This window comes from Dromiciops gliroides (genome assembly GCF_019393635.1).
Source record: "Dromiciops gliroides isolate mDroGli1 chromosome X unlocalized genomic scaffold, mDroGli1.pri SUPER_X_unloc_5, whole genome shotgun sequence".
Lineage (NCBI taxonomy): Eukaryota > Metazoa > Chordata > Mammalia > Microbiotheria > Microbiotheriidae > Dromiciops > Dromiciops gliroides.
The window spans coordinates 76,733-88,347 of record NW_025316801.1 but is presented as its reverse complement, the minus strand read 5'-3'; positions in this window follow the sequence as shown (position 1 = coordinate 88,347).

Below are 11,615 nucleotides of genomic sequence, written 5' to 3'. Positions count from 1 at the left end.
GGCAGCCTTTGCAAGAGAGGACTTCATCAGTGGGCCCCTTTCCTGCTGGTGGGAAGGCTTTGCTCCTAGGAGAAATAGATCCTTGCTTTCTGGGTCCCGGATTGCCCTCCCCTTCAGAATTGGCTGCCGCACATCCTTGGAAGTTGCAGTGAGATGTCAGGCATTTTTGCGGGGGAAACACGCCAATGGGGGGCAAGTACATGCTTCCATTTTTCATGTGTTAGTATGGGCCAAGTATTTGAAGCCTGTATTGAGCTGGACTTTCCCTTTGCAAGGAGACCTGCGCAGTTCTTTGAAAGCTGTTTTGGGCCTTAGGCAATCATGATGTTTCCCTAGGAGGCAGCAAAAGGCCAGGTTTCTTCCTTTTCTGCCGTTCTCTCCTGCAACCTGAGACCCGCACATGTGCCCTGTTTGGGAGACTTTGGCCCATACTAACACATGAAAAGTGGAAGTGAAGGACTATGCCCCACGATGCAAAGGCCCCCATTTTCCTAAGAAGAAATTAAAAGTCAATTTGAAACTCACCCTAAATGAGACCTCTCTCCCTTGAGCTGGCCTCAATATTGCTCATTACTACCATATGGACCAACATCAACTAAGACTTTTTAATTCCTGAGACAGAACTCAGGCATTTTTCTGGGGGAAACATGTAAATTGTGGGCCAGTACTGCCTTCCATTTTCAATGTGTGAGAATGGTCCAACTATTTCATGCATGGACCTGGACCTTACCTGTCTTAGGAGGTTTCCTTTTGGAAAGCTATTTTTGACCTTATGTTATCACGATGTATCCAGAGCACCCAGTAAAAGGAAAGGGTTCTTCCTTTCTGCATTTTTCTTATGCAATCTCAGATCTACATGTTTCTCACTTTGGGGATCCTGTAGTCTTGCTGCTTTTTTTCTACCTGAGACTCAATGTGGAGCATCTTTCTTCTCTGGAATTACAGGATTACAATTTTTGGTGTAGGAAACCCTAGAATCATTGCCCAGATACCCACCTGGCCCTTTTGGGTAAAAGCAGTTAGCTGAATTAAAGGTTCACCTTTCTTTACCAAGTGTTTCCTTTCCTTAAAGAAGGATTAGTGCCCAAGTCATTGTTATAAAAGCCCTCAGTTTACTGATTACTGCCTTCCATTTTGAATGTGTTAGAATAGTCCAACTATTTGATGCTTGGTTTTACCTTGACTTTACCTGTCTTAGGAGACTTGCTTTTGGAAAGCTATTTTTGACCTTAGGGAATCATGATGTCTTCCTAGCACCCAGTAAATGGCAAGGTTTCCTCCTTTTCTGCATTTTTCTTATGCAATCTCAGATTTGCAAGTTTGTCATGTTTGGGATTCTTTAGTCTTGCTTCTTTTCTTCTACCTGAGATTTGATGAGGAGTGTTTTTCTTTTCTGGAATTACGGCTGGTGATGAATATTTCTTATTGGATTTTATACACATCACATCTTTCCTCTGGCATCTTCAGATAGCATTTGGATCAATTTCCTCCTTAGTTACACGGTTTGCACTTTTCTTCCTGGCATGAGAAGCATGAAGGGTTTGTATTTCAAGGAATGGTATGTAGGAAACCCTGGAATCTTTGCCCAGATACCCTCCTGGCCCTTTTAGGTAAAAACAGTTAGCTGAAGCAAAGGTTCACCTTTCTTTACAGTGTGTTTCCCAGTGCCTTAAGGAAGGATTGTGCCCAAGTCACTTTAAGAAAAGGCCTCAGTTGACTGACTAGATGTAATGGTAACAGTGGAGGTAGAAGTTAAGAAAATCCTGACCATGAGCTAGATTTGATCACTGGGGGATAAGGTCAATTGCTGACTTTCTATAGCCAAATGCTTGTTTTCCCTTTGTGCTTCTTCAGTTAAATATGAAGTCACTGTGCATGCATGAAAATTCTCTGGTGAGTTTCCACTGGGGTCTACAGCCATATTCTTTCTTCATTTCTCCTCTATAAGTCTTTATCAGCCAATTTTTATCGACTCTTATCCTTTGGCATATTGTATAAATCATATTCTCTAACAACTTCAGGGGCATTTCTTTTTTTTTTTATTTCTTCACCAGTTTTTAAAGTCTTGGCTGAGTTTTGTATTGGTGGTAGTGATAAGCAATGTGAAGGACATTCCATAGTATAGAGATGAAGTTTCAGCAAAGAATAAAATTTAGTATTCATTTATTTCCAGGAAAATGTTGGCTTCTCAATCCTTGCCAAATTGTCCTTCACTACCACAGGTGAAATGTTCTGTACAAATGTATTTCCACCAAGATGGGAGTTGATTCTTTTCCCTTGGAGTAATTTCTGAATTTTTGAATTTTATCCATTAGACAGCCCTTTGAGGATAGGACTTCAACCTTGGGGAACTTTCATGCCAGTGGGAATTCTTTGCTGCTGCAAGAAGAAGATCCTTCCTTTTCTGGCTTCCCAATTCTCCTCAGCTTTATTGTTTGGTGTATTATATAATTCATATGGTCTGAAGTGAATTCTTTGGAGTCTAGTTGTTCATGTATAGAAATCCTGATGAGTTATGTGGATTTACTTTATATCCTGCTACTTTGCTAATGTTGTTAGTTGTTTCAAGTAATTTTTTTTAATTGATTCTCTAGGACTCTCTAAGTATACCATCTTATCATCTACAAAGTATGATAGTTTTGTTTCCTCCTTGCCTGTTCTAATTCCCTTAATTCCTTTTTCTTCTCTAATTGCTAAAGCTAATATTTTTAGTACAATATTAAATAATAGAGGTGATAATGGATATCCCTCTGTCGCCCTTTTTTTATTGTGAATGCCTCTAACTTATCTCCATTACATATAATGCTGGCTGATGATTTTAGGTAGGTAGTGCTTATTATTTTATGGAAAGCACCACCTACTCCTAAGTTCTCTAGTATTTTTATTAGGAATAGGTGCTGTATTTTTGTTTGTCAAAAGCTTTCTCTGCATCTATTGAAATAATCCTATGGTTTTGATTAGTTTTCTTATTGATGTGATTGATCATGTTAATAGGTTTCCTACTGTTGAACCAGCCCTGCATTCCTGGTATAAATACCACCTGGTCATGGTGTATTATCCTGGTGATCACTTACTGTAATCACCTTTCTAATATCTTATTTAAGATTGCAGCATCAACATTCATTAGGGAAAGTGGTCTATAATTTTCTCTGTTTTGGCTCTGCCTGGTTTGGGTATCATCATCATATTTGTCATAAAAGGAATTTGGTAGAACTATTTCTTCACCCTATTTTTCCAAATAATTTGAATAATTTTGGAATTAATTGTTCTTTAAATATTTGGTAGAATTCACTTGTAAACCCATCTGGCCCTGGGGATCTTTTCTTAGGGAGTTCATTAATGGCTTGTTCAATTTCTTTGCCTGATATGGGCTTATTTAAGGATTTTATGTTTTCTTCAGTTAACCTGGGCAGTTTGTATTTTTGTAAATATTTATTGCTTTAATTTCCACTTCATTGGTGATAAAATTACCCCTTTCATTTTTAATACTGGTAATTTGGTTTTCTTCTTACTTTTTTTTTCAATCAAATTAACCAATGGGTTACCTATTTTATTGGTTTTTTCATAAAAACCAGCTCTTAGTTTTATTGATTAATTCTTTGGCTTTCTTGCTTTCAATTTTATTAATTTCCCCCTTTGATTTTCAGGATTTCTAATTTAGTATTTAGCTGGGGATTTAAAATTTGTTCTTTTTCTTGCTTTTTTAGTTGCATGCCCAATTCATTGATCTCCTCTTTCTGTTTTCCTCTTTTTTATTGATCTAAGAATTTAGAGCAAAGCACTGCTATGGCTGCATCCCATAGATTTTGGTATGTTGTTTCATTATTGTCTTTGTCTTGGATGAAGTTATTGATTGTTTCTCTGATTTGTTGTTTGAGCCATTCATTCTTTTTTGTTTGTTTGTTTGTTTTGTTTTGTGTTGTTTTGGTGAGGCAGTTGGGGTTAAATGACTTGCCCAAGGTCACACAACTAGTAAGTATCAGGTGTCTGAGGCTGGAATTGAACTCAGGTCCTCCTGAATCCAGGACCAGTGCTCTATCCACTACACCACCTAGCTGCCCCTCATTCATTCTTTAGAATGAAATTATTTAGTTTCCAATCAAGTTTCAGTCTACCTTTCCATGGCTCTATTTTCATTGCATCATCATCTGAGAAGGATGCATTTACTATTTCTGCCTTTCTACCTTTGACGTATGAGGTTTTTGTGCCCTAATCCGTGGTCAATTTTTGAGTATGTGCTAGATACTGTTGAGGAAAAGGTATATTCCTTTCTATTCCCATCCAGTTTTCTCCAGACATCTTTCATATCTAACTTTTCTTTTTATTTTTTTTTGTAAGGCAATTGGGGTTAAATGACTTGCCCAGGATCACACAGCTAGTAAGTGTTGTGTCTGAGGCCGGATTTGAACTCAGGTAATCCTGAATCCAGGGCCAGTGCTCTATCCACTGTGCCACCTAGCTGCCCTCCATATTTAACTTTTCTAACATTCTATTCAACTCTTTCGCTTCTTTCTTATTTATTTTCCGGCTAGATTTATCTAATTCTGAGAGGGGAAGATTCAGATCCCCCACTAGTATAGTTGTACTGTCTCTTTCCTTTTGTGACTCATTTAATTTCTCCTCTAAGAATTTGGATGCCATGGCACTTGGTGAATACATGGTTAGTATTGATATTACTTCATTATGTATAGCAAGATGTCATTTCCTTCCTTGTCTCTTTTAATTAGATCTACTTTTGCCTTTGCTTTATCTGAGATAAGGATTGCTACCCTTGCCTTTTTTTTTTACTTCACCTGAAGCATAATATATTCTGCTCCAACCTTTTACTCTGTATGTATCTCTCTGCTTCAAATGTGTTTCTTGTAAACAGCATATTGTAGGATTCTGGTTTTTAATCCACCCTGCTATTCGCTTCTGTTTTAAGGCAGAGTCCATCCCATTCACATTCACAGTTATTATCACTACCTGTCCCCCTCCATTCTATTTACCCCCTTTGTACTTTCCCCTCCTTCTTTCACCCTATTCCTCCTAACCAACCTTTTGCTTCTTACCCTGCTTCCCACAATGTTCCCTCCCTTTTATCACCCCGCCTCCCTTTTCTTTACCCTTTTATCCCCTGCTTCTGGCCTCCCTTCTATCAGTCTCCCCCCTTTCCCTTTCTCCTTTGGTTCTCTAAAGAATATGCTAGGTTTCTTTATCCAAATGAATGTATATGTTATTCCCTCTTTCAATCAAATCTAGTGAGAGTAAGGTTGAAACAATGTTCACCCCTTCCCTTATCTCCTATTGTAATAGGATTTTTGTACCTCTTCTTTTTTTTTTTTTTTTGGTGAGGCAATTGGGGTTAAATGACTTGCTCGGGGTCACACAGCTAGTAAGTATTAAATGTCTGAGGCAGAATTTGAACTCAAGTCCTCCTGAATCCAGGGCCAGTGCTCTATCCACCGCGTCACCTAGCTGCCCCTGTACCTCTTCTTAATATGATGTAATTCACCCCATTCTACTTCCCCTTTTCCTTTTCTTCCCATAAACTACTTTTTAATCCCTTAATTTTCTTTATGTCATTTCATCAAAGACAATTTGCATTTATACCCTCTGTGTATAATCCTTCTGTCTACCCAAATAGATATACAGTTCTGAAGAGTTAAAAGTATTATTTTCCCATGTAGGAATGTAAACAGTTTAACCTTATTGAATAACATTTTTCCCCTTGTTTATCTTTTTAAACTTCTCTTGAGTCTTGTAATGTTAAGATCAAATTTTCTATTCAGTTCTGGTCTTTTCATTAGGAAACCTTGAAAGTCCCCTATCTCATTGAATGTCCATCTTTTCCCCCTGAAAGAGAATGCTCACTTTTGCTGGCTAATAGATTCTTGGCTGCAATGCAAGCTCCTTTGCCTTTCATAATATCATGTTCCAAGGCCTGTGATCCTTTAATGTTGAAGCTGCCAAGTCCTGAACAATCCTGACTTTGGCTCCATGGTATTTAAATTGCTTCTTTCTGGCTTCTTGGAGTATTTTCTCCTTCACCTTATAAATCTGGAATTTGGCTACAATATTCCTTGGAGTTTTCCTTTTGGGGACTCTTCAGGAGGAGATCAGTGGAGTCTTTTTGTGTGTGTGTGTGTGTGAGGCAGTTGGGGTTAAGTGACTTTCCCAGGGTCACACAGCTAGTAAGTTTCAAGTATCTGAGGCTGGATTTGAACTCAGGTCCTCCTGAATCCAGGACCAGTGCCTTATCCACTGTGCCACCTAGCTGCCCCAGTGGATTCTTTCAATGATGATTTTATCCCCTGATTCTATAATATCAGGTCAGTTCTCCTTGATAATTTACTGGAATATGTTATCTAAACTCTTTTCTTGATTGTGGCTTTCGGGCAGTCCAATGATTCTCAAATTGTCTCTCCTGGATCTGTTTTCCAGGTCAGTTGTCTTTTCAATGAGGTATTTCACGTTTTCTTCTATTTTTTCATTCTTTTGATTCTGTTTGACTGATTCCTGGTGTCTCATGGAGTCATTAGCTTCCAAATCTCCAATTCAAATTTTTAAGACATTGTTTTCTTCAGTCAAATTATGAACCTCCTTTTCCATTTGGCCAAATTAAATTTTTAAGGAATTGTTTCCTTCAGTCAATCTTTGTGCTTCCTTTTTCAAGCTGCTGATTCTTTTTTTTATAATTTTCTTGTGTTGCTTTCATTTCTCTCCCCATTTTTTCTTCTACTTCTCTCAATTAATTTTTAAAATCCCTTTTGAGCTCTTCCAAGAAGGCTTTTTGGTCTTAAGAACCATTCATCTTCCCTCTTGAGGCTTCACATGTAGGCGATTTGAGAGTATTGTCCTCTTCTGAGTTTATGTTTGGCTCTTCTCTGTTGACACAGAAGTTCTCAAAGGTGAAATCTCTTCTTTGTTTCTTACTCATATTGAAGCTTTTTATTTATTTTTTTAAAGTTGAGGTCCACTCCTTGGGCACCAGGGTCACTGTTTCAAGCTTCTTGTGCTGGAAGATAGGGGCTGTGTCACTTGCTTTCTACTCTGAGGCCTCTATGGCTTGCAGATTTCTCACCACCCTGTGCTTGCTTCCTGATGCACTGGGATGGCCAGAATTGGTTGCGTGTGTCCTGTGGGTAGCCTCCTAACTGGCAGCCTGCCCTCTGAGCTGGTGCTAGTGGGTCTTCCCACTGGCCCACAGCGCTACCAGCATGCCCAGCCAAGATCAAGGGGCCTTTGTTCCTCTGGTGTGGCCTATCACTTCCTGCTGACTTGCCCCAATCCCCTCCATGCTGTGCTGCGCTGGGGTGTGCTGTGCTCCCTCCCTGCATAAGTGAGACCAACCTTTCCTGAAGTCTTTTAATTTATCTCAGTCTGGAAGATTGTGTTGCTCTGTCTTTTTTGTACATTCTGTAGTTTCAGAATCTGTTTAGAGGCTTGATTTAATGTTGTTTTGGCTCTGCCCCTTGGGTGACTTTTGTATAGGTGGTAGTGATGAGCAATGTACAGGACATTTCATAAGATAGAGATAAAGTTTCCACTAAGAATGAAATTTAGAATTCATTTATTTCCAGGAAAATGTGTGTTTTTAAATCATTGGGGAATGGTCCTTCGTTGACACACCAGAATTGTTTTGTACATATGGATTTCCCCAGAGATGCCAGTTGATTCTTTTCACTGTGAGCATTTTTTGAATTTTTGACTTTTATCCATATGCCAGCCCTTGGAGGATAGGACTTCAACACTGGGGAACTTTCATGCCAGTGGGAATTCTTTGCTCCTGCAAGAATGGGATCTTTCCTTTTTTGGCTTCCAGATTACACTCCATTTCAGTGTTGACATCTTCCTTGGCATTTCTGGAGACCAAGCTTTGGCTAAATAAGCTATTTTTCTGGGCAAATTCTTCCTTCCATTTGTAATGTTTCATATGGGTTCAAGTATTTGATGCTTGGAATTACCTGGACTTTACTTTTCTAAGGAGACTTGTTTTTTTGCTAGCTATTTTGGGTCTTAGGGAACAATAGAGTTTCCCTCCTACCCAGTAAAAGCCAAGGATTCTTCCTTTTCCTCATTTTTATTATGCAATCTCGGTTCCAGAAGTGAGTCCTGTTTGGGATCCTTTAGTCTTCTTGCTTGTTTTCCTGGGATACAACGTGGGGGATTTTTCTGGAATTCTGTATGATGAAGAATATTTCTATTGAATTAAATTCACATGCCCTCTTTCCTCTGGGATCTTCAGATGGGAGTTGATTCTTTTCCCTGGAAGTAATTTCTGAATTTTTGATGTAAAAGTCACAGTGGAGGAAGACTGCATGACAATCTTGACCTAGAGCTGGATCTGATGACAGCGAAATGAGCTCAATTTCTGATTTTCTAATGCCAAACACTTGCTTTCTTCTTCTATTTTATCCTTGAAATATAAAATCATCCTAAATGGGGGGAATATCCATTGGCCTTAGCTGCTTTTCAGTGCAAGGATGTTGGTGGGGTTTCACTTGGGATTAAAGCCATATTTTTTTTTTTGGAGATCTCATCTCTATGGTTATCATCAGATAGTTGTCAATTATTTCCCTTTGGTGTATTGTATGATTCATATGCTTTCATTTCTTTTTCATCCATTATTTGAAATTTGTATAGGTAGTAGTGATGAGAAATATTAAGGACATCCCATGGCATAGAGGTAAAATTTCTGCTAAGTTTGAAATTTAATATTCATTTTTTCCCAGGAAAATGGTGGCCTTTATATCCTTGTGGCATTGTCCTTCACTGCCACAGCTGAAATATTTTGGACATATGACTATCTCCTATGATGGCAGTTGATTCTTTTCAATGTGAGCAACTATGGAATTTTATCCACGTGTCAGCCTGCTAGTGGAATTCTTTGCTCCTCCAAGAAAGGGATCCTTCCTTTTCTGGTTCCTGGATTCTCCTCAAATTCTGTATTTGCTACAGCATCTTCCTTGGTAGTTCCTGGGACAGATCTCAGGCATTTTTCTAGGGGAAACAAGCAAATTGTGGCCAAATTCTTCTTTCCATTTTTAACGTGTTAAAATGGTCCAAGTATTTGATGCTTGGGGTTACCTGGACTTTACCTTTCTAAAGAGACCTGCTTTTTTTTAAAGCTGTTTTTGGCCTTAGGTAATCATTATGTCTCCTGAGGATCCAGTAAAAGGCAAGGTTTCCTCCTTTTCTGCATTTTTCTTATGCAATCCCAGTTCCAGAACTTTGTCACACTTGGCATCTTTAGTGTTCTAGCTTGTCTTCTACCTGGGATAAGCTGTGCAGCGTTTTTCTTTTCTAGAATTATGACTGGTGAAGAATATTTCCTATTGGATTATATATATACATCACCTCTTTCCTCTGTACTGTATAATTCATATTCTCCAAAGTGAATTCTTTGGAGTCTAGTTGGTCATGTATAGAAATCCTGATGAGTTATGTGAGAGAATGGACTGCTCCCCGCCCCCCCAGTGGGGTGGAGCAACCTGCAGGCTCACAGGCCTGTTTATATAGTAGTGATTTGCACCCCCCCAAGCTCCCCAAGAATTACAATCTACAGACAGGCACTGCCCAGTCACTCAGTTACTTCTTCCCATGGGAATTTTCTTTGAGAAGGCCTGTATTTAAATTAAACCCCACCTGTGGACATCAGCCTTTGAATCACCTCTTTCTAGTCTTCCTGATGGATCTTAATTCACTTCTTGATGTAAGAAGCAAAAAGGGGTTAATAGAAAAACCTAAGACCCAAGCTCTAATTCAGATATGAGCTCTAAAAGGGAGTCAGACCCCAGTTAATGCATAACTTACAAGTCAGGATGCTAAGTTCTCGTAGTCACAGAAATCAGTACCCATAATGGGGACATAAAGGTTATATAACAATGATAAAATTAACAGACTATAGAAACTCAGGCTAGAAATAAATGACAAATGAAGATATTTTGAAACTAGCCATGGGAAACAGAAACAGATATGTGCAGAAAAAGCCAAATTTGTCCCCTTATGATTTGTAAATCCCAAAAAAACACCTCCATGGAAAAAAGGTACCCACCTCAGGGGTTGCCTTAGATTATTATAATGAGGACAGGTCCTACCCTGTACCTTCCAAAGGTGGAGATCATCATGACACTGATAATCAATTATCCATACCATAAATATAACTATTGTAATGGTGGGAAATGGGGTACAGGTTGGGTAGGGGTTGGGGTTCTTAGGAATTCCTCTTTAAAGAATTACACCCTCTTGCACACAAAACTTAGTTAGAATAAGGTGGTAGTTTGTTTAGGAGCAAGGGAAGGGAAGGGTGGGAGGAGGGAAACCATGAAAGAAATCCTTGGACTTTTCATGGGGAGATTTGGCATAAAGCACATGGCTCAGAGGTACCAAATCTCCTCAAACAGGAGACTGGAAGGTACTTTTATAGAGGACTGATGGGGGTGGACCATCTGCCCATGAAAAGTTCCTTTAGTGAGAAAGGACCATCCCTCACTGGCTGGGGGAATTGGGTGAGGAGTGGAGGACCATCCCCCACTGGTAGTGACTAGAGGAATTGGGTGAGGGGTGGCTACAGATCCCTCTTCAGAACACAAAGGCCACAGCCACACCCAAATTTATCTCCCCAGGGTCAGGGAGACCAGAATGAAGGGTAGGAATCCCAAACTAGCTCAGTCCGATTTGGTTCAGCTTATCTCTCTAGGCATTATCTGTCCTCTGGTTTAGTTTCTCAAGAAGATTCCTTGGCATGCCCCAGAGAACTACTGGAGTGCTCTGCACCTCATGACACTATCTTTTCTTTCACTATTCTAGAGACACTTTTCTACTTTTCTCATCCTATGATAACTCAGAGTATTGCAATAAAACTTGGGAAACTGAGTCACTGAGTCTCAATTCTTTTGGGATGACTCATGATCAATTTGACCCTAATTCCATCCCACATCATTCTCACTTGTTCCCCAGACAGTTTCAGTTAACTTTGGGGGGGTACCCCACATTTCCCACATAAGGCAACAGGTTAAAATATTCTCAAAAATCTTTCCCCCATATCTCCATATCCAAACCATTTGGCTTAGTGGGATCTGTGGAAGAGACTGAGTGAGAAGACCATGCAAGAGGTCCCTCCCCCTCCCCTATTTGTGCCTTGCTGAATGGACTCTCACCTCTGCAGTCTGCCTCAACTCCTCCTCTTTTAAACTCTTCTGCTCCTCACTTTTTTCAAATCTTAACCCCATGTATTTCCTGTCATGTCCTCTATGTTGTTACCTTTTCACCCCTTCTTTTTACAGCTTCCCTCCTAATTGCCCTAATCCCTCCTAGGTCCCCATCCACTGGGCTGGGACACAATGTTGGAATACTGCTACTAGGCATGTGGAGACAGTAATCCTGCATCTTCTGGCAGATTCCACTTCCCTTCCAGGAAGACTCCACTTCTCTTCTAGTGGCTGAGGCTCAGCCCCTTCCTCCTGTGACCCCACTTCTTTCACCCTCTTGTGACCCCACCTCCTGCTCCTACCATGGCCTTCCCTCTTGCTACTCCCACCATGACAGAGACTGTCTCCTATTCCACCCACTCCACTCCCTACACCCACTCTTCACCCTGCCACTATTAGGGTGGAGGCTCTAGATCACTACAC